Genomic DNA, 26,936 nt, shown 5'->3' with positions numbered 1-26,936 from the left:
AACGGAACGATGTGGACTCGTCCGGGGAGGGAAAGGACCCCCCTTGGACGAGTTCATTATTGGACTCTTCCAAGGGGGGTCCTTTCCCTCCCCGGACGAGTCCACTCCTCGGAAGAGTCCATTAGTGGACTCTTCCAAGGGATGATGCTTACCACCCTGATGGACTAATCCATTAACAAACGGTTACGAACCGCTTACGCGCGCGTCTGTCGTCTCAAGGTTACCGACTGAATTTCTGGGTTTCACCTAGAACTCACGCGCTTAAGGTACAATAATTCGTTAGTAAAAAGGGGGTGATCCGTCTCACGGACTTCTAAAGAAATTACATACCTGGACTTCGTCTTTGGAGAAAAGTACTGTAAGGTATCCTTTCCCGACCACTTCTTTTTCTAGGTAGGCGACTCTGGCTGTGGTCTTTGCACATCTTTTGCTCTAGAATCTCTTTCCTTATAAGAAAGTACGCAGATCTCTCGTAGAACAAAGTTTTATTAAACAAACGTAGCATTTTGTACGGGGGTGACACCTCACTGGAGTAGCACAGAAAATATTGATCAGTAGCTCCGTTCAGCAGCAGATCGATGTTACAATGTTTCGTTTGCTGGGGCTGGAGAACTGGACGGCCTGATGTTGCAAGCCGTTGTTGTAGTCCCGCAGTTTCACCTGCAAAATACGTAGGACTTATTTATCGTCATGACTGAGCGGCCGTTATCCGGAAGGTTATACTTTGGAGCGTTTCGTTCTCAGAGTGCCCCTGCGGACTGTATCGCGTGACAGAATATTTATCAAAAGTAGCGGCATGAAGTAAAAAAATATTAATTTTATCGAACATAATAAAATACTAAATAATTTTAACTCAATAAAATATCTGAGACTTGGAGCGATCAACATCGCTGAACGCACTCAATGCGCAAAATATGAATGCCGTCAGTGAACGTTGCGCACTTCCACGAATTGTCGGAAGTGGTCACATGTGGGAAGCTATCCCAGCTAGAGGTAAGAGAGACAGGTCCGACCAGCATGCCCAATAACGAAGGAATGATTTATTCGGCATGCTCTAAAGCTCAGGCGCGCTCCCTGGGCGGCGCAAGTTGACCGGCTTCGTCGTCGGCAGTCACCACAACTACCCCCCTGCTCAGAGTACCGATAGGACCGGAAGGTTAGCGTCGCTCCGGATCAGAGGGCGCATGGGGTACAGAGTCGGTCCAGGTGACGTGCTTCACCGCCACGGGCGTAAGAGATGCTGGAACGCAGGGTCCGGACAGTGAAGAAACTCGAGGAGCGTTGTCGATGAAGGCAGGCCTGTCGATGGAAACAGATTCAGGCCGGCCGTGAACGGCACGGAACCTTGTAAGGCCCTGAATACGGAAGCTCGTGCGCGAGACGAAGGCGGTCCATCCGAGGGGAAACGTGAGACGTCGACCACAATTCAGAGGGCACGAAGGGGAGCAGGTGATGCTACGGCTCGGGTCGGAGTGAACAGACGCGGGGCAAAATCTTGTCTGAGGCGGGCAACGAAAGCAGACTGATCCGTGCAAGGGACGGATGGAGGTGCAAAGATGTCGTCGGGTAGGCGAAGATGGGTCCCATATTACCAGCTCCGCCGACAAACAACGAAGGTCGACTTTAACTGCCGCTCGGATGCCCAAGAGGATGGACGGCAGGTTATCCGTTCAGTTCGCACGGCCACCGTGGGCCATGATGGCTTGCTTGAGGTGGCGGTGGAAACGCTCCACCAGGCCGTTGCATGCCGCCACCTCAAGCCGCCGCCGTTAGCGAACCCGGAGGCGGTTTCCCGTCCAGGCGCAAGGTGATTGGCATCTTCGAGCTTTGCGCCGAACTACCAGAGGAACCAACAGAACTCCGTCGGATTCTCTTGAGGCGCCGGCGAGGAACGACGGGTCCCGGTGGGAGATCTTGACTGACGTCGGCGATGGGTGGCGCTGCGGCCATGGGCGTTGGGCTGCACACGTGGCAAAACGACCGCAGGGAAGTTATGTTCCGCACGTCGTCCTGCAGCTCTTCAAGGGCGGTACTTTTGTGGTCTTCCGCTGGTGCAGAAAGAAGTGGGCACGGGGCACGACAGGCGGACGGCGTCGGAGTTTCGGAAAGTTGGACGGGTGAGATAGTCGGAACTGACACCTAACGGCATGCTCCGCAAGTTGGGCGACGGGAAGGGTGGTGGCTCGAGTAGCATCTGCACAGCTGGTGGGAGTCGCTGCAAGAGGAGCTCCTTGAGCAAGGGTTCATCGAAGCTGGCGGCACGCTCGCCGAGAAGGTGCTGCCTGTGACGCAAGAAATTGCGACGGCCGCCGATCTCCAAGGTCCTCTGCGCACAGCAGTTGCTGAAGACTCGAAGCTCGAATCCGTGACTTTGGGATATTTATGCACTTTCAATTTTTCGGAAAGCTGAAAAGCAAAATGACGCTCCGAAATTTTGATGAAAAGTTAAGCCTGCATTGCCGTAAGTGGTAGAGTGGTAAGTGGGTGGCTTTGGATACACCCAGTAGAAGGACAATCTCGTGTTCGAAGCATTGGAACCAGACCAGAGGCATTCCTGAAGCTCTGCGTTCGTTTTTGAACTCGGTAATTGGAATACATCCATTCAAGTCGTCTTCTAAGTCTATTAAATCTTCAACCGCGGATAACACTGTACGTTTGGTTATTGGCATCAGTGAAAGACTTCCCAGATCCTGTCACTGTCATTTTCACTGTCACTGTCATTCACCCTGAAAATGGGTACATCTGTGGCATTCGCGGCAGCTACAGCGCCCACGACGACGTCCACGTTGCAGTCACCACACAGCGCAGCTTCACCCAACCAAGCACCTGCATTCGCAACAAAGGTGAACCTTGAGCTGCTGACGACAAAAGACACCTCGTGCAAGTCGCATTATCAGTTGGCATACCACATTAGCTGCGTTTACATGGGCACATACATCGACTGAAAGCAACAGTCGAATGATTGCAAAGATCGACTTGGGACAAACCGTCCCAAGTCGATGCAGGAAGCGATGCGCCTGCGATGCGACATGGCAGGAAGCGATGCGCCTTAGTCCGCCGGGCAATTCAGTCGACTCAGTCGATGACAGCGCCGCCAAGGCACTAAAGTGGTCGCTTTGCAATTGCATACTGTTTTATCAGTGTGTGATTTCCTTTACTGCGCCCATAAACATTAAAGCCTTCTACCAACGGCCCAGTCGATGCCCAATGCTGCTGGCTTGAAACGCTTGCACCGGCGGGAACGTCAACCGTCTCTGTCGCCATGTTTATTTTCTGTATTGCGGGCTGAGCACGGCGGCAGATGGGGCTGTGACGTAGCGGAAACCGTCGGCACAGTCGACTTGCCCGGTTTACATGGCAAAGGCGAGACGACTTATTTCTGCTGCGTCGACGTCACCTTTAGGTCGATGTAGGCGGGTTTACATGGAGAGGGGAGATCGACCTATCTCGCCTAGTCGACTTATGTCGCCTTCATGTAAACGCGCCTATTGTAGCTTTGCAGTAGTTCTGGTGTCTGGCCGCCATAGGCGGCGCGCGCATATAATAAGAGAATAAAGAGGGACAGCATGCGTACGACACCACTGTGGGGCCCTTTTTGCCGAGCCTTAGGCAGCGTTCACACGGGGCAACTTTGTGCAGCAACTATGAGCAACTTTGGAATTGCTGTCAGCCGGCAACCTCCAGCAACTCGAGTTGCTCAGAGTTGCTGGGAATCGCACCCCGACCGAAAACTTGAGAAGTTGCTCGTGCATCGGCCAATCAGAGAGGGAAGCATTGCCACGTGACTCCCGATGGCGTTGTGGATTTCGTTCGTGGGTTCATGGGTTCAAATCCTGCAGGTGCAGCTGAAAAATAACTTTTTCTTTTTTTACGAACTATCAGTTGCCACTTGTGGAAGGCAATAATGATCTATTGGGGCAATAAAACTGACTGAAATCTGATAAACAGCAGCTAAAGAAAAGATACCACCAGTTCGATTCGAACCCACATTGTCCGGTGGCCATAAGGTTGCTTGTGGGTGGAGCTACCGAGTTGCTGCGTGTGAACGCGGACTCGAAATTGCTCAAAAGACGTTGGTTTGAGTTGCTTCGAGTTGCTGGGAACAGTTGCCCCGTGTGAACGCAGGCTTACAAAGTTGCCACTGTTGTAGAGTTGTACAGTAGCGCCCTCTACTTCTTTTGTCTTGCCTTGGATACGGGCTCCCAGACGTGAGCCCACGATCAGGGAATAAACATGTTCTTCAATCTGCTTGCACTCGAGCCATCCGAGTTATAACAGCCACCATTTTCACAGACGATGTCCTATTGAGAACTAAATAGGGCAGTAAAGTGGAATAGGAATATGTTCATTGTAAAGACTTGGGCGTGTGCCCCCACTCCTGTTGAGGCTCCACAGAGCCAACAGTATAGTGAAATAAATAAATAAATAAATAAATAAAGGAACGAGGGAGTCAGCTGTGGGGCTCGAACCCGTACTTCTTGATCAGGTGATCTTTCATTTCATAAAAGAGGTTATTCTCAAAAATAAAACAGGCGCTTTGACTGCTTAGTCAACGCGCCTAAAATCATCAACAAAGTTTCTCCCTCCACATTCGCCTGCCCTTCTTATTAAAAATCAACCTCAAACTGTGGAAGTGGAACTGACTGACTGATTGGACCGGTCCGGTCCGGTCCGGTCCGGTCCGGTCCGGTCCCGTCCCGTCCGTCAGTCCGTCCGCCCGTCAGTCCGTCCGCCCGTCAGTCCGTCCGCCCGTCAGTCCGTCCGTCCGTCAGTCCGTCCGTCCGTCCGTCAGTCAGTCAGTCAGTCAGTCAGTCAGTCAGTCAGTCAGTCAGTCCGTCCGTCCGTCCGTCCGTCCGTCCGTCCGTCCGTCCGTCCGTCCGTCCGTCCGTCCGTCCGTCCGTCCGTCCGTCAGTCAGTCAGTCAGTCAGTCAGTCAGTCAGTCAGTCAGTCAGTCAGTCAGTCAGTCAGTCAGTCAGTCAGTCAGTCAGTCAGTCAGTCCGTCAGTCAGTCAGTCAGTCAGTCAGTCAGTCCGTCCGTCCGTCCGTCAGTCAGTCAGTCCGTCCGTCCGTCAGTCCGTCCGTCAGTCCGTCCGTCCGTCCGGTTGGACTGACTGGCTGGCTGGACTGACTGACTGGCTGGACTGACTGGCTGGACTGGACTGACTGGCTGGACTGGCTGGCTGACTGGCTGGACTGGCTGGCTGGCTGGACTGACTGACTGGCTGGACTGACTGGCTGGCTGGACTGACTGGCTGGCTGGACTGACTGGCTGGACTGACTGGCTGGACTGACTGGCTGGCTGGCTGGACTGACTGGCTGGCTGGCTGGCTGGACTGACTGACTGGCTGGCTGGCTGGACTGGCTGGCTGGGCTGGCTGGCTGGCTGGCTGGACTGACTGGCTGGCTGGACTGACTGGCTGGCTGGCTGGACTGACTGACTGGCTGGCTGGCTGGACTGACTGGCTGGCTGGACTGGCTGGCTGGCTGGGCTGGCTGGCTGGCTGGCTGGCTGGACTGACTGGCTGGCTGGACTGACTGGCTGGCTGGACTGACTGGCTGGCTGGACTGACTGGCTGGCTGGCTGGCTGGACTGACTGGCTGGACTGACTGGCTGGCTGGACTTGGACTCGGTGACTGGACTGGACTGATTGATTGGACCAAGTGACTGATTGGACTGGGCCGAGTAACTGATTGGACTAGACTGACCGACTGATTGATTGGATTGATTGACTGACTGATTGATTGATTGGATTGATTGACTGACTGATTGATTGATTGATTGGATTGACTGACTGACTGACTGATTGATTGATTGGATTGACTGACTGACTGGACTCGACTGGACTGACTGATTGGACTGGACTGACTGACTGACTGACTGACTGACTGATTGGACTTGACTGACTGAGCTGACCGACCGACCGAGATGATGATGGTGGGAACAAGAAAAAGGGAAACGTAAGCTGCGAAAGGTTCGGACTGATTGAATAATCCATACTAGATCAGCTTATGCGAGGAAAATAAGAAGGAAAGGAATTGCAGACGAGTGGGAGCGCAAGTTCAACTGATGACGATCACCAGGGGGACAAACAACAACTTTATTTTAATGATGATAATGGTGGATGGGACATTTCATTGCCAGGGAAAAACACATCAGGTGGCATGCATTGATTATATCTAGGGTTCCCGCTCTTCTGTATTTACCGAAAAGCACCGATAAACGTACGCCGGCATTTTTTTTTAATTAGGTTAAAATAATTATTCACCGACTGTCGCCGAAATGTCGACTGCAAATGTCTTGATTTCATTTCCTGTCCCTTCGCTCTGAACTGGTCAGCAGCGGACAGTGAACAGGAGGTCGTTCTTGAAAGAACAGATATTTCGTCTTTAGCTTCTCACGGGGTATTAATGTTGCCGATAGTCAGGATGCAGGCCAGTTACAAATAGATCTTCATAATTAGAATAGGTGTGTTCGATCAGAAAAAGAAAGAAAAAGAACACAAGGACATCACTTGTTAGTTGTCTGTATGCATAGAAACGCATCACGTTCTTCGCCGGTTTCCACCGGCTGTCTTCACGTTTCAAAATATTACCACCGAAAGACAGCGATTCCTGGTGAGCGAAATAGCCACAGATTTCACCCACTGAACTTCTGAAAACTTAAGCACCGAAAACGGGAAACCCTAATTATATCCTTATATACCCTTAGGGACATATGCCTTAAGGGTCTTATATACCCTAGGGGCACTCTCCCTCAATACTTTGGGGTTCAGACGACTTCTGTCACGCGCTTCCCAGGGCTCACATGACTCTTATGCCCACACAACACCACCTTTCTTGTGATGAGGAGGAATGGGGTGTTCCATTCTCTGTAGACGATACTCGACCCCACTGCCCACGGTAATCTGGTAAAGATATAATGATAGGCCTGACCAAGTAATTTTGTCATATTGGTGGGGGGGGGGGCGAGAGTGTATCCGTATAGAGAGGTTTAGAAGTCACCATAAAACTCGCAAAATATTTTGCTGCCCTTGTGACACAGCAGTGAAAGCGATTGGCACTCACCACGATATACACGGGGTCCTTGCACAGCAGCGCCACTGCACGGGACACATTTGGTCGTGGTGTCCTCGCCATACTGCGCAAGCACAGGTCCACCCATCCTGAGAACGCAACAGGTTCGTCGCTGGACAATGCACAACAAACACTGGGTAATGGCCGTAACGAAAGTGACCGCTCAGCCCCTGACGATAGAGAGGAGACATTTTATTCAGCCATTTCTGCAACACATCAAAGACCAACAGGATTATTTGGTCAATACATAGCAAATGGAAAACTAATACTCGAAACGATGTCAATTTGGGCTACTCCCACCAAAGCTAATTTTCCCTGTCAAAGGAAAAAAAAAAAGTACTTGGAAGTTTTCGAATGCTTTGGATAACAAATACTCGAGCCAGAGAATTTATGCAATATATGAAGTATCGTAAGGCAACACGTTGGTGTTTTTGCACCGACAAACGACGGGCATAAATTGTATAAATGGGGATTGTATTAAGGATGACGTCTATATGGCGAGCACCGCAATCACTTCTGCCCTGCCCTACTGGTTGTGCCATCTGCCGCTAACGAAGCCAACTGAGAGCGGCGCCTAGTTTGAACAAAAGCCTTCGCGGGGAACGAATGCTTCTTCGCCATTCTATTTTGATCGATAAAAAAAATAGAAATAAAAATATAAAGATGTGAATCCCGAGAAAGTCGGGACAACCTACTCCAGAACACGTAGAAGAGAGAGAGTATAGAAAAAGGAAACAAATCCAACCCCAAGGTGTCCAAGAGCCATAACCAAAATATTGGTATTGAGAATCGTTGCATAAGGTTATAGTATAGAGTACACAGAGTCGCTCCAAACGGGAAAAGTTGCAGATATTACGTGTCTCCCACTTTTGTAGTCTTCGTATCGCTAAATACCTAGAGCAGGTTTCGAATGGTAATCTTACCATTTAAATAATCATGACTAGTTTTAGTAGTCATACCAGTAAGACCCGAGACTATACAGGAACAGCGAAAACCACACTTCCAGACAGATCCTCAAAAGTTTCATGGCGAATTTCACTGCTCGTTGTGGTGCAGAGAAGCTTACACAAAGCGCATTCTTTTCACTTGCACTGGACTGCACTACCTTGAACTCCACGCAAGACGGGTTTTCGGGAGCTGCACTTTCCAGCTGAAAGGAACTTTATTAGTAATGTCTTTCTTTTCAACAGGAAAGTGCAGCACGCAAATAACCCAGTTCAGATCTGGTGCAGGCGGTGCAGGCGGTGCAAGCGAAAAGAATGGACCTACAAGCTCTAGTGTGCATGTTACTCTGCATTGCGTGCATTGCGTTTCACGGGCTGTTCTTTTCGTTTCCACGCTGAACTCACACCACCACACTACACTGTACGCTGTATTAAAACTACCAATGGAATTCACCATTAGTAGATCCCACCAATATGAAACACTGCGGGAAAGAAAGCTGTTAAATCCAGGTCCAGCTTTTTCTTGCTTTCCTTTTTGTTCTTCTTTCCCGTGTTTTTTTTTTCTTTCACCTTTTTTCTTTGGAGTAGCAATCCCGCTGTCTTGCTAGGTTGCATCGCAAAGGCTGCCTTTCCTTTCTTTTTAAAAAAAACATACCCCCCCCCCCCTCACAGCACAGCACTTTGACGTCAGACGCTTTAAAGGATTGAGTTACCGCGTGTTGGAACCGTTACCGTGAGAACTTTTGCGATCTAGCAAACAAAATTGTTTTTTTTTTCGAATACGCCTTCAACATCAACGACAAGGACTGAACGACAACTACCAACTCAATCATAGCCAGTATTTAGTAGATGCGGAAACTGCTGATCAAAATGTACCGGGTGTGTATCCGCGGCAAATTGCGCAGCGGAAAACTTCTTCACATTAAAACTGCTAGCTCGATGATAAAAGGTACAGAAACAATTGTACAACTTCTTTCCCTTGTGTGACTACTCAATGCGCGGCAAACAGATGTTTTGACAGTGTCCAGTCAGTAAGAATTCTTTAATATGGTGCGCGCATTTTACTTCGTTATCTGTTTCTACATTGCATTTGTACCTGTTCCTGTGTTATGCAGTGTTTCTAAATAAAACATGACGTTCGTGGCATGGTGGCAATTTCGGTGGCTACTTCTAGCTACTTTTCGGCGCCGAGACCGCTATATTTATAGTCCAGACTTCTAACTAAATCTCTGCATCTTACCGCGTCACAATAGAGGGAGACATCATTCCTTCGCATATCCTTTCTTTGTGCAGTACTTTCCGACCAGAGTTTCTCCTCACACGGTGGCGAGCTGTAATGAATAAAAAGTTCGTTCATACGTTGCGACTTTTGAAACCACACCGATTCTGGCGCTGCTCGTATCTTAAAAAAAGCATTTTGGTACATTTGGTACATACTACCATACATTTGTAGACATTGAGTACTGGGTTTCAGCTCAATTTACTATACTATGCGAGACAGGCGGACTACTACTTTTATGCACTACGCTGGTGTTCTTATCTCCGCAGTGAATGGCCTCATTTCGTTTGCATTCGATCTAGCGCGCAAGACTTGTTTTTTTAATTGTTTTTAGGTAGACGTATATGTATCAGAAGTAGTACAAGTGCAGACAGCTTAATTTTTTTTACACACTATTTAGTCACAGTGAGCCACTTACCACCAGCCACATGTGAGGTACGTCACTATACCTGTACAAAGCATTATGAAAAGCTATCGCCTTTTAAAACTGTTTACTGAAAGTTTTACACCACACTATTCCTGGAAAAGCAGGATGTTTTACTAGTTCCTCGACTTTGCAACAAAAATAGAAGAAAAAGACAAAAGAGAGGGAAGAAAAAAGGGAGGAAGTAAAAAGAGAAAAGAAAAAAAGAGATAAGAAAAAAAGAGAAAAGAAACAAAGAGAGGAAGAGAGTGGTGGTGGTGGTGGTGGTGAAAGAGCTCGTTGTTGTCGGCGTCGCAGAGGCATGTAACGTTACGACTAACGCTCTGGGGTGAATGTGCGTCCTGGGCCGACTTCTGAGCGAACTGTGCCGACATATGCCTGACAGCGTCAGAGGAAATCCCATAAAAGATTCGGCTGCCGGGATAACAACTAATACAAAACGTTTAGTGACGATGAGACGTATTTACAAGAATGAATATAAATTAAGATGGTAAGCGGCCGAATAGGTCGTCGCACAACGATCTGCAGCAACATATGAATGACGACATACAATTACCAAGGGGCTCACCGCCGTTGAATACTATATGGTGACGTCACTTACACACATTGACGATGGGTATGTCAGCTTTGGTGATCCTTCCATGTTGGAATGCAATGTCGCCTTCCCTGTGGTAGGCAGATCCGAGATCTCATTGTCTCCTTGCCTACAGAGCTCTGTTGAAGATAAAAGAGGGTTGGGCAGATCACTTGCAATGTTAAGACAGAAGCCAAGTTGTCTTAAATGTCTCGAGCACACTACAGTTGAATTTGACATAAAAGAAGCATTTAATCGCGCTTAATGACAACGACACACCTGTTGTAGAGGTCATTCTGTTTTGGAAAACGATGATATCAGACCGGGAAGACAATTAGAAAAAAGGTTAAGGAAGATGACATCATTGGTTTCATCCTTACCCTAACTGGCGACGATGCCAATCAGAGGCAAAACCGAGCTTTATCTTGGAACAGAAGGTTCTAAAAATGCACACTATTTAGTACGTTTACTTGTCTATTCGTTTTGAAGTTATTTCCAATGAAAAATGGTGGCACGCGTACATTGCGCATGGTGATTCTTGAATATGCTCCTTTTTGTCGTTTTCATGTGTAGTTCCTCTCTGCACGCTCAATAGTGCGCAGCGGTGTGCTGGCATCGCCAATGTTTCAACAACTCGTACACTCCTTTGATAAGAAAAACAAAACGAGGATAAGAAAAATGATGCAGTTTACTGCAGGTTGTATCTCTTTGGGTGACGCACTTTTACTCGCAGGCGACCACGCACAGAGCGTGCATTGCCTCAACAAAAATGGCGAGTGCGTGTCCGTAAACTGCAAAGAGAGGGCGCCTCGTGTCGCGTATCTTCTCAAACGCGAATAAATACGAAACTAATTTTTGTTTGGTAATAATCTGGTTTTACATAAAAAAAAAGAAATATTTCTACTGTTTGTTTTACCGTACTGTTATCGAGAGATTAAAACAACAACAACAACAAGAAAATAGAGAAGAAAAAGACAGTTCTGTGGGCCTGTTGGTGTAAAACTGAAGACATCATTTGAAAGTGCTCAAACTAGACACACAGAGCTAAGATAACACACTACCGAGAGAGAGTTCAGGGTGCGTCGTCTTAACTCTGTGCGGCTAGTTTTAGCGCTTTTGAAAGGATGACTTCACACAAAAAAAGTACTTTACTGCAGTCGAACACGCAGCAAGGTACCCCGTAAGTCTTCCGGTTTGTGCCATTTGGTTGCAAACGGTGAGAGGGCCTGAACCAAAGCGTAAGCCAGGCTCAATGCTAATGAAAATATCACAAACACATAAAGCTCTTAGAAAGACAACACGGAGATAACGATAACATGATATAGACGAAGTTAACATGGGCATTCAAGAAACGTATCACGTCTGAGGCGCAGCAATTAAGACTAGGTACCAACACAGAGGAAGACAGCGCACGACGTGCTCATGCCTATTCATGTTCATCAATCATCATGTCCGAGACTGCTACGTTTTTCTTCCTTTCTCTCACGATATTACACTTCATCTCCTACAGCTCGATCGATATCGGCTGCAATTTCTCTACATGTGAAATGGCAACTGCGGCCAGTACAATGATGGCTTCCAAAAAGGCTCTGATAGATTAATCGATTTAGTTGTACGTCTAAATGAAACCCGTTTCACTTCTCTTCACCACGCCTCCTTGTAATTTCGGGGAAAGCGTTTCTCTTTGTCGCAGCTCTAACACGGAGCTGTTCTTCCAGCGGGCTTAAAAGTTCAGAACAGATACAGAATCGATCTGAAGAGTTGATCGGGAGGACTGTAGTTTTCCTTCGCAGAATGGCCACACAGATTTTTGTCGGTATAACGATTGCGTGTGCGAGAAACGGGAGGACGAAAACATTGTTCAATAAAGGGGACATTCGGACACTGGTTCTGAGAGTAACTGTCGCCTGCCATTGTGTCGTCTGCTACTGCGCGAAAAAGGAAAGCACCTACGCGCGCTAGGCGCGCGCAGACATGTACAAGATACTCAAAAATGTATTTAAGATAAGATAATAAATACTAACGTTAGAATGTAATTAAGATAGAGTATAAATACATGAAAATTAAAGTAGTTAAGATAGAGTACAAAATACTTCAAAAAGTATTTGAAATACAATTAAGATACTATTTATCCTTGAACGCAAAAAGTCACCGGTCACTGGTCAACGCGGCAAGTCGCCGCTAGGTGACATGAATCACCAAAACCCCGCGCACTACACAAGCCGCCGCTGTGTGATAGGAGTAATCTAAACACAAGTCCCAAAAAGATGACAAAGAGATACCACATAACTCCACTAAGTATATGTGACCCAGAACAGAGCAAACTTCTAGCAGGTCACTGCTCGGCGAGGTCAGAATTCGGCGTCACCGCGTCAGAGCACACATAATAGAACCCTCACTGGCCAAGGATTAGGACACACGGGGCAGGATCTCTAAATGGAGACTTCAAAGAAGGGCCAATGCCCAGGTCAAGTCCGAGGGACTTAGGAAATTTCCACTGAACAAGCAAGATAATGGAAAGACGAGACACAGAGAGTTTGAGAGGGAGATCCAAAAATGTAATTAGAGTATTGAGTAGAAAATACCATAAAATGTATTTTAAATACAGTACAATTACACAAAACAAAAAGTATTGAGTAGAGTACCAAAATACCGCAAATTGTATTTAAAATACAGTATTTTAAATACAATACTCCAAATACGTACAAGTCTGGGCGCGCGTAAGGCAAGAATGAACACTCGCATTTGCAGACGACGAGTCAACAGGATCTAAATCACTCGTCAAAAATTCCATAACGTTTTTGTGAAGGCGGGGAGGATCAGCGAAGCAGCCTCGCGTTCTATTTGTACACGGTGTTACGTGTGCACTAGTATAGGCCTTCTCCATTGAAGTTGCGCGACGGCACCGGGAGATAAATGCAATCTAAACTTTGACGGTTTCTAAATAAGTGATAAGAAATTTTTACGAGCAAGAATTACCGCCGTTGATGACGTTTTGCCACATGGAATCCCAAAGATCATACCTGGGTAAATTACTTCTAAAACGTAACTAAATTACATGACTCATTGCTCCAGTTAGAATTTAATTAAATTACATTACTCATTACTGTAATTGAAAATGTAATGAAATTACATTACAATTACTTGGAAAAAGTAATAACATTACTAAGTCATTACTGCGAGCTAAATCACACTCTTCTATCTGTCTCTTCTACATGTCAGGGTGCCACGTATGACGTATCGTTCCACACTGTAGAGACGAAGACGACACAATGTATCACGGCAACAGGAAGACTGTTCGGAGGATGGGGCGCGCAAACAATGATTATCCATGCCACAAACCGTTAACCTGAACACTCGATTCTTTTGTAAAAAGTAATGAGTAATGTCATTAAAATTACTGCCCAAATGTAATTAAAGTACATTACAAATTACATAATGCCAAAAGTAATGAATTACGTTACAAATTACATAATGTCAAAAGTAATGAATTACGTTACAAATTACATAATGTCAAAAGTAATGAATTACATTACAAATTACCAGAAAAAGTAATTCATTACTATAATTTCATTACAGCAATGACATTACTACCCAGGTATGCCAAAGATCCAACAGCTAGTCGACAGCAGTGACACTAATGATTGGAAAATTTAACTGCGAAAAAAAAGAGAGAGAGGGATAGAGAGAGAGAGAGAGAGAGGAGGCGAACACAGCCAGTCGTAAGGCTTCATTTCTCAAAATTTCGTCCGGCCTCCGTACACCATATATCGCATCACTCATCCCAACGGCTCAAGAGGGGGGGAGGGGGGGGGGGGAGGGGGGGGGGGGCACGCGCTACTAAATGAAAGCTCCGCTCCAAAGTCACAATCCGCATTTCATGCGCAGTTTGCTGCGCGTTTTGGAAACGACACACACGTGTCGCAATGCAGTTTCAGACGGGAAACGGCGGGCGGCAATTGTCCTATTGAACTGAACAAAAGCGCGAGTTTTATGGTTGGCTGCCTGTTTGTGGATATAACAGGCAGAAGGGGAATGATACGGCAACATAACGGATACATAACATCTGCTACAACGCAACATAATGGCCCCGTTCAGACACTTGGTACGCTAGACATATAGGCGACAGTAGGTGCAGTTTCCAGTTGGTTGTGAGAAGCTCGTATTCTCATGAAAGAAACCATTTTGATCCGTGTCGGCACATTTTTTCCCGTTCTGTTCGCGCGTGTGTCTTGCCGTTTGCGTAGACGAATAGGGGCACAAAAGTTGATTGACTGATTGGTAAAATAAAAAAGTGAAGAGGTTAGTCCCAAACTCCTCGGGACTGGCTACTCCAGCACGGGAACCGGATAAAATGTGCCCGGAAGAAATGTACCCGGAAAAACTGTCCCCTGAGAAACATTCACGTTTGGTACGCGTGGAATTGTTGCCAAATCGCCGGATGCGATATTGCCGGTCTTGAAGTCCTCGGACTCAAAATAAATACTAAAATACCTAACCACCTATTAAGTGTTTTTACTTGGAAAGCTTGGGCCACTTTCACTTACGATCTCGCGTAGAAAATACAGTGCAATCAATTGTCACGTTTGTTGATACAACACGCACACTTGGCTGGATATACGATTACTCGCTTCTCAAAAATACAAACATTCACACCGTCCTAGTAAAAAGTCAACGTCCGAAGTCAACCAGTCCACGCGTACCAAAAGTGAATGCTCCACAGGGGACATTTTTTCCAGGGGCATTTTTTCCGGGAACAATTTTTCGGGGCCATTTGTTCCGGAGACATTTCTTCCTGGACCGCTCCAGGACGAGGACAGAAAGTTAAAATCCTCCATTCCATACCACTTTCTCACTTGAAGATTTTGAATTTTTAATAACAAAGGAGCAAATACATATTTCACTATGTAATTGTTCCTCTAGGAAGTTAGTGAATCATGGTAAGCTTCCGTGGAATTCTTTCTCTATTCTTATCCAATGACTAGCCGTCTTTATTCCTTTCTCAAATAGCATCGCTTCTTCCACGGGCAGTCAAGCAAAACGGAACCCTCGGAAACGAGAGGCATTGACGACGGCCTTCGTTGCCTCTTGCGCTACACCCGGGGAAAAGGCATAACTGTTCCTCATAGGATCGTGAGAACCGCATCGAAGAAGCAATGAGGGTGGAGCAATAGCACTTCCAATGACGACCTCGTTGTGATGAGTACGGCTAGGGTTAGGGATTCGATTCAGTGAGTCGTGAGGATAACAGCGAGTTTTAGTGAATCGTTTTCGCTTAAACGGTTCGCGAACGGTGTTTCGCGGAGGGCCAATAAGAAGAGGTATAGTTCGCGAACTGTTTGAATGAGAACGATTCACTAATGCCCCTGACATACAGGCACGTTTGAACTCCTTTACATTAGGGCTCCTTTACAGCTGCAATGGACACCTTCGCAAAAGGAGTTCGTGCCGGTGACACACGGCAAGAGCGAACTCCTTTTGGTGTTTCGTTCGAAAAATATACCCAGAGATATCGCGCTAGATATTTCCATTGGAACCAGCCTACACGTACGACATAGTAAGAGTAAACATAAAAATACGATCAATGAATTCAAAATACGCACTGCAACAGCAAAATGAAAACACTGTTTTCAAATACTTCACATACTTCACACAAATACTTCACATTTCAAAAATACTTGAAAAATGAAAACACTGTCTATCCTTCGTTCGAGAGTGTTGTCGTCGTGTCGCCTTTCGTTCGAGGCTACGCCACGCGCCTTTACGGATGAAAAGGAGATAGCCGATCTCGGCTTCCCAAAAGGAACCCTTCGTAAGAGGAGATTCTCCTTTGCCGAGTGCCACGTCATGCAACGCCTTTCCGTTAGGTGTTCCTTTGTGTAAAGGAGTTCACACGTGTTCGTATGTCAGGAGTAGTAAGCTATCTAGCATTTAGCAATCAGAACTTTTTTTTTTCGTAGATAGGAAAGCTCTCTACGAAAACAGCACGCTAAAGTCACACCAGCCATTTCCAAGAGATAAGGCTTAATTATCATGTTTTCGGAACTGCTATCGCGAACACCTTCGGATCCACTAAAAGTTGAACGTACGAAAGTTCGAACCCAAGGTGAAACTTGAAATTTTGGCCTCGCGAGACAGCTATGACCCTGACAAACGTGCGTCGACTAATTTAGTTCACCTGAGGGTAGGGCTATGCGAAAAGTCGAGTCTTCCAAATACTGAATCGATTATCGAATTATTATTATACATTCAGCTCGAATTCCGAATCGAATCTGCAACTTTATAGTCGAATCGAAGGAATGTATTTTTCAAAGGGCGTTACCTCGCAATAAAGTGATCGAAATGAACTACTGGTACTAAATGTTATGTGACGATAAAATGCAGAGTCGCGCCCGGAAAACTGCCAACGGCGAACTTTGACTAAAACGTCTTCGGTTGGGTTCGAACCCGAAACTTTCGGATGAGCAAGCGGATACGGTACCAAGGACATGCAGAGTCGCGCGTGCTTTGTTTACACCGTATATGCTTCGCAGTTTTAAGCAAGATTAGAGTTAGATTGGGTAAAAAAGGAAAAACATCTCCATACAAGTTAAAAAAAAAACGCTTTGCGTAGAAAGCGGGTCTCCTTGGTTGAAAAATACGGAGAATACGGACTAGCAGACACCAGACACAGCCACCAGACACAGACAGCAGACACCAGAAACACGCCGGACAGGCACCAAACACACCAGACAGCACGTACAGGACGTGCTCAAAGGTCATTGTGCTTGTTCATTGGTGTCTGGTGGTCTTACTCGTCGATTTCCTAAAAAAAAAGAAAGGAAAAGAAAAATAAAAGAAAGGAAAAGAAAAATAAAAGAAAGGGAAAGATGAAAATGCCTGGATTGTGTCCGAAGCGAGTGGCCATCCCCCTAGTAACGTCCTCCGGGACATATACGAAGGCCATCAAGTGCAGAACGCCGATATTTCAAATAGATACTCTTCTTCCACGGTGCCCATTAGAACAACAGTCTCTGCTCCCAATATCGGCGTCTCCCCGACCTGAGGAATTCGATTCAATCTACCTTCCCCGAATCGCTACAAAGGCCATTTCACGATATTTCAACCATACATATACTTCAACGCATGTCGAGCTCATACTTCATACTCCGGATGTCAAGAATCACATCGAATTCATATAAAACGCGCGAAGAAAATGCAAATATACTATTCTTGCTGAGCTATAGGGAAAAAAAAATTGAGACATGTAAAAAGGGGAAAAAAAAGAAAGAAAGAGAAGAGAAAGAGCTCTGGAAGTTTCCCTGGAATTTAATGCTGACCGTCTAGGCTGATATCCGCAAGGTTGCACTTCAAAGTTTGCTCGATTCTAACCCCCCCCCCCCCCCCCCCCGCCTCCGCAGTTATAACTCCGAATAATTAAATCAATACTAATGCTGATCGAAACTGCATAATGTTGATGACGCAAAATTCTGAGAGTGGAAGAAGGTGATGTAACTGTGTTAGCTAGCAACCAAAAATATATATCTCACCACACAGTCGCGTAAGATGCATAATAAGTTGCAAGTTACCCGAGTTCTCGCGTCTTGCCGCCGACCTGCCCGCGTTCCGCACCGGAAGTTCGCAGTCCTGGAATCGTTAAACTTGGACATTTCCCGCGAAGTCCTGGCCAGTGTCTTCCGGCATCGTTGGCACTGCCCAACAAGACTACCAGACGAAGGCCGTACGAAATTGCACGGCCGTTGCAATCACGTGGACAACCGTCCCGGTCATACAACACGTGAATGTAACAAGCCCGATAACCCAGGAAGACACTGAATGAGTGCGAGACACACCCCAAGGGCGATTAGCGTTAGGGATGGCCCAAAGAGAAAGTACGCAGGGGTGGTCGGGTAGTTAAAAGTTGTTTACATGCTCAGTCAGTGCAGCGAAATGAAATGATAAACTGATAAGGTACCTGCCGGCCGCCCCCATGTAGCTTCCAGTTCATTCAGCTGCAAGGCATGGACAGTCATTATCAGCAGTTTATCGCTGACATTAGTGTGGTACGCACCAGTGTGCCGCCAATTGGATATCATCCTTACCCTGATGCAAATCACGTCACGTGGTATTATGTAGAGGGCGCAAGAATATAATCTTTCAAAAGGATATAAGCGCTGGCGTTCTGCTTTGTCTTTAGTGGAGCATCGTCGCAGCCGGAGGAAGGACAGCCTACAACAACACCATGGAACTAAACTCTGTTTGCTGTGAGGACTTCTTGCCATGGTATGGATTCCCCTCGGCGTCGACAATGCGTTAGAAACATGTAGATACACCAGCTGCGTTCATAGGTGAGAATTTCGTAAATGTTTGGTTGTGATCGACTCTTGAATGTTGGCATGCTGTTTCCTTGACGTTGCAAAGTCACCATATAGAGCCACATCACTAGGTATTCGCTGGGCTAATTACTGTATTCTATTACAGGTACGCACACTAGCTGAAGCGATGCCGTAGACTGAGTTTCTTTGGAACAGAGACCAATGAACTCAAGGAAGGCGTTCCGAGATCCTTCGGATACAAGCGTTAAAACCTAGTGCTGGGCACAAACGAGGTGAAACCAAGGAGACGAAAGGATAACTAACACTGCTCGGTGTGTTCGTCGTCCTTCCTTTAGTCTTTGGTTTCACCTTCTTTGCGCCCAGCACTAGGGGTTTTAACGCTTATCAACAAGGTGTATCAGCCACCCCGGATCACCAGCCTTCTGCGGCATACCTGCGTCTGACACGAGGGAAATGCCACTGAACAGCTTCATACCTCCAACTTTCCGCCGCTGGTCTACTGCAGACTGCCTAGAGCTAACACGTGAAAGATGAAGACGCCGATCTCCGAGCAACTGCGTTGCTCCTTCAGGCCACTTCTGCGACTTCATTCCGAAGTAGCTCCAATGAGTGAAGGTGACACAAGCTACGCCTTCGTCCCGAACAGCTGTGAATATCGAAATGGGATCAATAAAATGCTTGAATATTTGTACGTAAGGTAGTGCGCCCAATGGGTATGCTAGGGTAGTAAAGGGATTCAGCATTACTCGTTTTGGTAGGCGAAATAGCGTATACATCAGCGAAAGTCGTTGTTCCGCTTGAAGCTTGACTGAAGTGATTTTCGTAATCAATGCGAGAGTGTTGACAAATTCTTTGTAATTTGCTTTGCCTGGTATATGGAAGAATAAAAGGAACTTTCTTTTTCGGGCTCAGCATCATGGTGGTTGGTAGGTCTTGATTAAGCCTATTGCCCCCCAAAGCCGTGACGTGGCCGAAAAAAAAAAAAAAGCCTCGCGTAGTAACCGAGCCACTTCTCTAGCAAGAGCTTCACTCGTCCGACCAGTCGAGCCTGTAAACCGAAATTAATTGCCCCCATCTCCCCTTTACGTCATTGCCAAGAGACAGCGTGAAGCTGATCATAAAACGACTTACCCATGTATCCAGTTGCGCAAATAAAAGCTTTGCTGCAACACAATGTCCATGGCCACCCTCCTCTGTCCCGTCCTTCGGCCCACCCAGTGGGCAGTCACCATAGCCCTGCTCCGCTTCCTGAAAGACTCTGGCCTTGCGTCGGCCCTCGGACAGGGCTTTCTTGTGCCATGTCATGCCTGTGCTGCACTGTTTACCTTTTTTTTTTCGTGCTCATTTTGAGTACCTTTTTTGGAATAGCAAGCCGGCATTAGCCTGGCTGGCATTTAAATTTAATTTCTTTTCACTCTATTAAACATACTCCCGCGCCCTCTTCATATATATGTCTATGCGCGATTGGTTTTTCTATAGGTTCAGTGCGAGGAAAGAAAGGTGGGACAGATCAGGACGTATTCCAGCTTTATTTTCAGATAAAATCGTGCGAATGCGTTCCCGGATAAAAAATTCAGACTCCAACTCAATTAAGTGAAATAAGTTCTTTCGAGGCTCCTATAATAGACTGCCGCAATGCTTGTGCAAGTTGTCCAGTGCAGCTTCGCCCGTGCACTACGTCGTCCTTTACTAGCTTCCCCTGTCAAAGGTGTACTACGTGCAGCCGGAAGCCAATTCGTTACAGCTGTAAAGATCTGCCGTTCTGCTCAACTGTGAAGACGTTGTGGAACGAACACGAGCACTGATAAGTGGTTATGAAACTAGATTGCGGAGATATGTATCCGGAGCTATTCTGATGGCCATTATTCGGCGTATTATGACTGAATTATTTCTCATGAACAATTGCTTTGGGATGAGCATGTTGATTATATTGAAAAATAAACTATGCAAAGCTGTAGGTATGTCTGCTAGGTGCAGACATGTGTTTCCGCTGGAGTTGTTGTTGTATAACTCTCTTTTTATGCCTCACTTACAGCATTGTCATTTAATTTGGGGAACTACTTCAAAGGAGAATTTAAATGGACTTCTAGTATTGCAGAAGAAATCATTCAACTTATATAGTTAATATTGGTTACCATGACACTAATGAAAAGCACTTGAAGCTGTTTAACGTGTTAAACGTGCTTGAGCTGTATGAACAGTGTCTAGTCTGTTTGTATAGGAAAACGTATAAATGTCCAAATCCTATTATGTCAGAATTAAAAGAAGTGACCCACAATTTTCGTAAGATAAAATTTTGGAATGTCCCTAGCGTAAGAACGAATTATGGGCAGCAGTCTTTGTCGCATAATCTGCCAATCAATTTAGATCGCTTTTTTGAAAACCAGGTTGAATTCAGTCCAAAAAAGCGTTTTCACTTTGAACACTGCTCTTGCCTGTTAGTGCTCGTTTTATACTGGGTGTCTTTTTTTTTTGTCGATACAGATTTTTTTATAAAAAAAAAACTAAGGGCTATATACATGCTGTCTTCACTTCTATCATCTCTGGGCCGGCGGACCTTCTTGGCCATATGTTGCTCAACCGCCAAATCACTAATTACGTTAAAATCGTTAATTAACTTTCTGATTATAAAAGCTACGAAGTCCCAATGATAACATTTGTTCCTTTCGGTGACCCGATATCGTAGCCGTTTTCAGAACAAAAATTCGTTCCGTAGATCGTCCGCAAAAAATTCGTGAGGGAACACAGTTTTTTTCTTTCTTTTATTCCTTGCGCGTCTTCGGAGACGCGTCTTTCTTTCACCCACAATGTGAGATGGTGAAGGAGCCTCATGCGTCGAAGATGAGATTTAACTTGCGGAAACAAAACAAAAACACATGTATCGGGCGACGCCATCCCCCTAGTAACGTCATCCGAGACATATACGAAGGCCACCAAGTGCGGAATGCTGGTATTTCAAATAGATACTGTTCTTCCACGGCACCCATTAGAACAACAGTCTCTGCTCCTAATATCGGCGTCTGCGCGACCTGAGGACTTTGATTCAATCTACCTTCCCCGAATCGCTACAAAGGTATGTGTACGAGTATGTGTATGCTCGAAATATCGTGAAATGGCTTTCACGATATTTCGAGCATACACATACTCGTACTTCGAGCGCATGTCGAGCTCATACTTCATACTCCGGATGTCAAGAATCATATCGAATTCAATAAAACGCGCGAAGAAAATGCAAATGTACTATACTTGCTGAGCTATAGGAAAAAAAAAAAAAAAAAAATTGAGGCATGCAAAAAGAGGAAAAAGAAAAGAGAAAGAGCTCTGGAAGTTTCCCTGGAATTTAATGCTGACCGTCTAGGCTGATATCCGCAAGGTTGCACTTAAAGTGTGCTCGATATACATTCTAACGCCCCCGGCTCCCCTCTGAGCCACGCGGTTATAACTTCGAATAATTAAATAAATAACAATGCTGATGGAAACTGCATAATGCTGATGGAAACTGCATAATGTTGATGACGCAAAATTCTGAGAGTGGGAGAAAGGTGATGTAACTGTGCTAGCTAGCTACCGAAAATATATGTCGCACCACACAGTCACATAAGATGCGTAACAAGTTACCAGAGTTCCCGCGTCTTGCCGCAGAGCTGCCCACGTTCCGCACCGGAAGTTCGCACTCCTGGAATCGTTAAACTTGGACATTTCCCACGAAGTCCTGGTCAGTGTCTTCCGGCATCGTTGGCACTGCCCAACAAGACTACCAGACGAAGGCCGTACGAAATTGCACGGCCGTTGCAATCACGTGTACAACCGCCCCGGTCATACAACACGTGAATGTAACAAGCCCGATAACCCAGGAAGGCACAGAATGAGTGCGAGACACACCCCAAGGGCGATTAGCGTTAGGGAAGGCCCAAAGAGAAAGTACGCAGGGGTGGTCGGGTGGTTAAAAGTTGTTTACATGCTCGGTCAGTGCAGCGAAATGAAATGATGAACCGATAAGGTACCTGCCGGTCGCCCCCATGTAGCTTCCAGTTCATTCAGCTGCAAGGCATGGACAGTCATTATCAGCAGTTTATCGCTGACATTAGTGTGGTACGCACCACTGTGCCGCCAATTGGATATCATCCTTACCCTGATGCAAATCACGTCACGTGGTATTATGTAGAGGGCGCAAGAATATAATCTTTCAAAAGGATATAAGCGCTGGCGTTCTGCTGTGTCTTTAGTGGCGCTTCGTCGCAGCCGGAGGAAGGACAGTCTACAACAACGCCATGGAACTAAACTCTGTTTGGCGCACTCTTCGCCAAGAGTCTGTTTGCTGTGAGGACTTCTTGCCATGGTATGGATTCCCCTCTGCGTCGACAACGCGTTAGGAACATGTAGATGCACCAGGTGCGTTCACAGGTGAGAATTTCCTAAATGTTTGGTTGTGACTCTAGAATGTTGGCGTTGGCATGCTGTTTTCTTGACGTTGCAAAGTTACCATATGCAGAGCCACGTCCCTAGTCGGATTCACTGGGCTAATTACTGTCTTCTATTGCAGGTACGCACACTAGCTGCAGCGATGCCGTGGACTGAGTTTCTTTGGGACAGAGACCAATCAACTCCAGGCAGGCGTTCCGGTATTCTTCGGTTAAAAGCGTTTACCCTTAGTGTTGGGCACAAACAAGGTGAAACCAAGGAGACAAGAGGATAACTAACGCTGCTCGGTGTGTTCGTCCTTCCTTTAGTCTCCTTGGTTTAACCTTGTCTGTGCCCACCACTAGGGGTTTTAACGCATTTCAACAAGGTGTACCAGCTACCCCGGATTACCAGCCTTCAGCGGCATACCTGCGTCTGACACCAGGGAAATGCCATTGTTGAACAGCTTCGTATCACCAACCTTTCGCCGCTGTTCTACTGCAGACCACCTATAGCCACCACGTGAAGATGACGAGGACACAGATCTCCAAGCAACCATACTGCTCCTTCGGGATGGCCGTACGCACGTCCATTAAGCCTTACTGCAGCCACTTCTGCGACTCCATTCTGAAGTAGCTTCAATGAGCCAAGGGGACACAAGCTACGCCTCCGTCCCGAACAGCTGTAAGCATGCGGCACAACTGTGAATATCGAAATGGGATCAATAAAATGATTGAATATTTGTCCCTAGGCTAGTGCACCCAGGGGGTATACTAGGGTAGTAGTCAAGCATTCAGCCTGACTCGTGTTGGCACAGCGTATACAGCAGCGAGAGTCGCTGTTCCACTTGAACCTTCACTGGAGTGATTTTCGCAATGAATGCGACTGTGTTGACGAATTCTTTGTAGTTTGCTTTGTCTGGTATATGAAAAAAATAAAAGGAACACTTTCTTTCGGGCTCAGCATCATGGTGGCTGGTAGGTCTTACGATTGGGCTTATAGCACCCCACGTAAAAAGCATTGGCCTTACTGTGCACTTTCAGTACATTGTGGTGCTTCGGTACATTCGGAGCAGCCGTGGTTGGTAAGGATTGATTCGGCAACACAGTATTACTGTCATGGGATTGTTAGTCAAAATAAGTTCTTTTCAAAACAAAGTTGCACTTAAGATTAAGTAACTGTTACTTTACGGACAACCGTATGTGCACAGGCGAAGTCCTTTATTTTCAAACACTCACGGTGTTCTTAAAGAATGCCGTGCAATTGAGATGATCCAACTCGTTCAGGTGATACTCAAGATTAAGTATAATTTGAACGAGATAAAAAAAAAACTTGAAAAAAGAATTGGTTTAACTAATCACACGCTTGAGCCCAAAGACGTCCCTACCAACACTGATTAGCCCTACGACTGGTGCACTTAGTGGGATTCCGGAGACCTAGGACTGCTTTGTCTGCACCTCTCTAGTTCCTCCTAATTGAAGGAATCTTGGATCTGAAGTCTCGTTCATCTTCCTGGGCTGACAGCACCACGTCGGCAGATCATTCCTTCGCGATGGTCTTGTATTCCTCCCAAGAGAATGTTGAACCGTCGCATCAAAATCCAAAGCTGTGAAGTGGCCGAGATAAAAAAAAAAAAAGCCTCTCATGTAGCTAATAGTTACCTTTTCAAGAAAAGTTACTTCCCATGACTTCTCTCGTATGAGCTTCGCTAGTCCGACCAGTCGAGCCAGTAAACCGAAATTAATAGCCCCCTCTCCCCTTTACGTTGTTGCCAAGACACAGCGAGAAGCTGGTCGGAAAACGACCTATCCAGTTGCGCAAATAAAAGCTTGGCTGCAACACAATGTCCATGGCCACCCGCCGTGGTCCCGTCCCTCGGCCCACCCAGTGGGCAGTCACCACAGCCCTGCTCCACTTCCTCAAAGACTCGGGCCTTGCGTCTGCCGTCTGACTGGGCTTTCGCGTGCCATGTCGTGCCTGTGCTGCACTAACTGTTTTCCTTTCTCTTCTTTTTTTTCCCTACTTTTTTGTTTCCTTCCTACTTTTTTTTGTGCTCATTTTGAGTCTCCCTTTTTGGAATAGCAAGCCAGCATTAGCCTGGCTGACATTTCCATTTTTTTCCTTTCTTTTCTGTTCTATTAAACATATTCCCGCGCCCCCTTCATATATACGCCTATGTGCGATTGGTTTTTCTATAGGTTCAGTGCGAGGAACGAAAGGTAGGACAGATGAGGGGGAGGGGGGGGGGACGTATTCCAGCTTTATTTTTAGATAAAATCGCGCGAATGGGTTCACGGATCAAAAATTCAGACTCCAGCTGCATTAAGTGGAAGAACAAGTTCTTTCGAGGCTCCTATAATAGACTGCCGGAATGCTTGTGCAAGATGGCCAGTACAGCTCGGCCTGTGCACTACGTCGTCCTTTTCTAGCTTCCCCTGTCAAAGGTGTACTACGTGCAGTCGGAAGGCAATTCTTTACAGTTGTAAAGATCTGCTCAACTGTGAAGACGCTGTGGAATGCAGAGAAGCACAAATAAGTGGTTATGAAACTAGATTGCGGAGATATGTATCCTGAGCTATTCTGAGGGTCATTATTCGGCGTATTATGGCTGAATGATCAATTACTTTGGGATGGGAATATTGATTATATTGAAAAATAAACTCTGCAAAGCTGTATAGGTATGACTGCTATGTGCAGACATGTGTTTCCGCTTATAATTTTGTTATTGTTGTATAACTCCCTTTTTATTCATCGCATTGCCATTCAATTTGGGGAACTACTTCAAAGGTTAATTTAAATAGACTTCTAGTATTGCAGAAAAAATCATTCAAATTATATAGTTAATATTGGTTACCGTGTCTCTACTGAAAAGCACTTTAAGCTGTTTAACGTTTTAAACGTGCTTGATCGGTATGAATACTGTCTATTTGTTTCTATAGGAAAATGTAGTTAGTTAGTTAGTTAGCAAGTTAGTAGAGGTATAAATGTCAAAATATTATTACGTTAGAATTAAAAGAAGTTACACACAATTTTCCTAAGATAAACCTTTGGAATGTGCCTCATGCAAGAACGAATTATGGCCACCAGTCTCTGTAACATAATCTGCCATTGTTTTTAACTCGCTTTGTTGAAAATCAGGTTGAAATCAATCCACAACACATTTTTCGCCTTGCGCACCGCTCATGCAGGCTAGTGCTCGTTTTATATTTCTGTACAATGTACTGTATAAGTATGTATGTTGCTTGTCAAGTGTCAAAGGGGCTGGGAGCCTCTGAAGCTGTTGTGCAGCTTTTTTTCCCCCAACTCCTCATCTGTTCTAGATGAAATAAAGGACTGATTGATTGATTGAGCGCCGGGAATTTGCCAGCTAGCACTTTGTTCGCCCGGCCACGGCACAGCCGGGCGGCGGGTTGCCCAACTATATCCGGTGTCGTCACATCCGCACCGCGACGGCCCGCATTGACCTTGATTGGCCCGCACGCCGAAGTTAACATGGGTCAGCAGAAGACTGAAGACGAGCGACTGCGACTGCCCTAGCGTGATCCAAAGCGACTAAAACCGTCTGAGCACCCATGTTAGGGTGACAACTGTCACGTGACATGGCGCGACCGCCCGGCTAGCAATTTGTGTTGCCGTGTTGCCACATTTTGACCAAGCGAATTCGCCATAAGGAAAAAAAAGTCGGCATGTACGATGTCCACGAATGCGGCACCATCGCCAACGACGCCCCTCCATTCAAACCGTGCTCTTCAAACGGCATTGCCCACACGCACCATCCGAAGTTCCTGTCTCTTTATGCACACTTCATAACTCTTCGAAACGACAACGCACCTTCGTTCCAAACTGCCCAACATTAGTTAGGCAACGCGCGTTTCCTGAAGTGCAAATGATCATCTCCAACTTCCAGCCATTAGAGCTTCTTCAGC

The 26,936-nt window shown here is 46.2% G+C and overlaps 3 long non-coding RNA genes across 4 annotated transcripts; 2 read left to right on the top strand and 1 right to left on the bottom strand.

Annotated features, from left to right (window-relative positions):
• Positions 1–468: 468 nt before the first annotated feature.
• LOC135387564 (uncharacterized) lies at positions 469–18,084 on the bottom strand. Of its 2 annotated transcripts, none has more exons than XR_010421199.1 (5): positions 17,863–18,084; positions 10,322–10,434; positions 9,258–9,348; positions 7,065–7,243; positions 469–660 (listed from the first exon to the last, which is right to left on the bottom strand). It is a non-coding gene; the product is annotated as an uncharacterized LOC135387564 (long non-coding RNA). The 2 variants fall into 2 exon arrangements; XR_010421200.1 differs by lacking the exon at positions 469–660 and adding an exon at positions 2,699–2,826.
• A 391-nt stretch (positions 18,085–18,475) lies between these two features.
• On the top strand, positions 18,476–19,300 carry LOC135387562 (uncharacterized). Its single transcript, XR_010421197.1, has 2 exons — positions 18,476–18,621; positions 18,755–19,300. It is a non-coding gene; the product is annotated as an uncharacterized LOC135387562 (long non-coding RNA).
• Positions 19,301–22,815: 3,515 nt separating this feature from the next.
• On the top strand, positions 22,816–23,755 carry LOC135387563 (uncharacterized). The gene is made up of 2 exons (XR_010421198.1): positions 22,816–23,013; positions 23,153–23,755. It is a non-coding gene; the product is annotated as an uncharacterized LOC135387563 (long non-coding RNA).
• The last annotated feature ends 3,181 nt before the right edge of the window (positions 23,756–26,936 follow it).

The sequence above is a fragment of the Ornithodoros turicata genome, chromosome 3 (assembly GCF_037126465.1).
Source record: "Ornithodoros turicata isolate Travis chromosome 3, ASM3712646v1, whole genome shotgun sequence".
Taxonomy (NCBI): Eukaryota; Metazoa; Arthropoda; class Arachnida; order Ixodida; family Argasidae; genus Ornithodoros; species Ornithodoros turicata.
The sequence above is the reverse complement of the archived record's forward strand: the minus strand, read 5'-3'. Positions and strand labels throughout refer to the sequence as shown.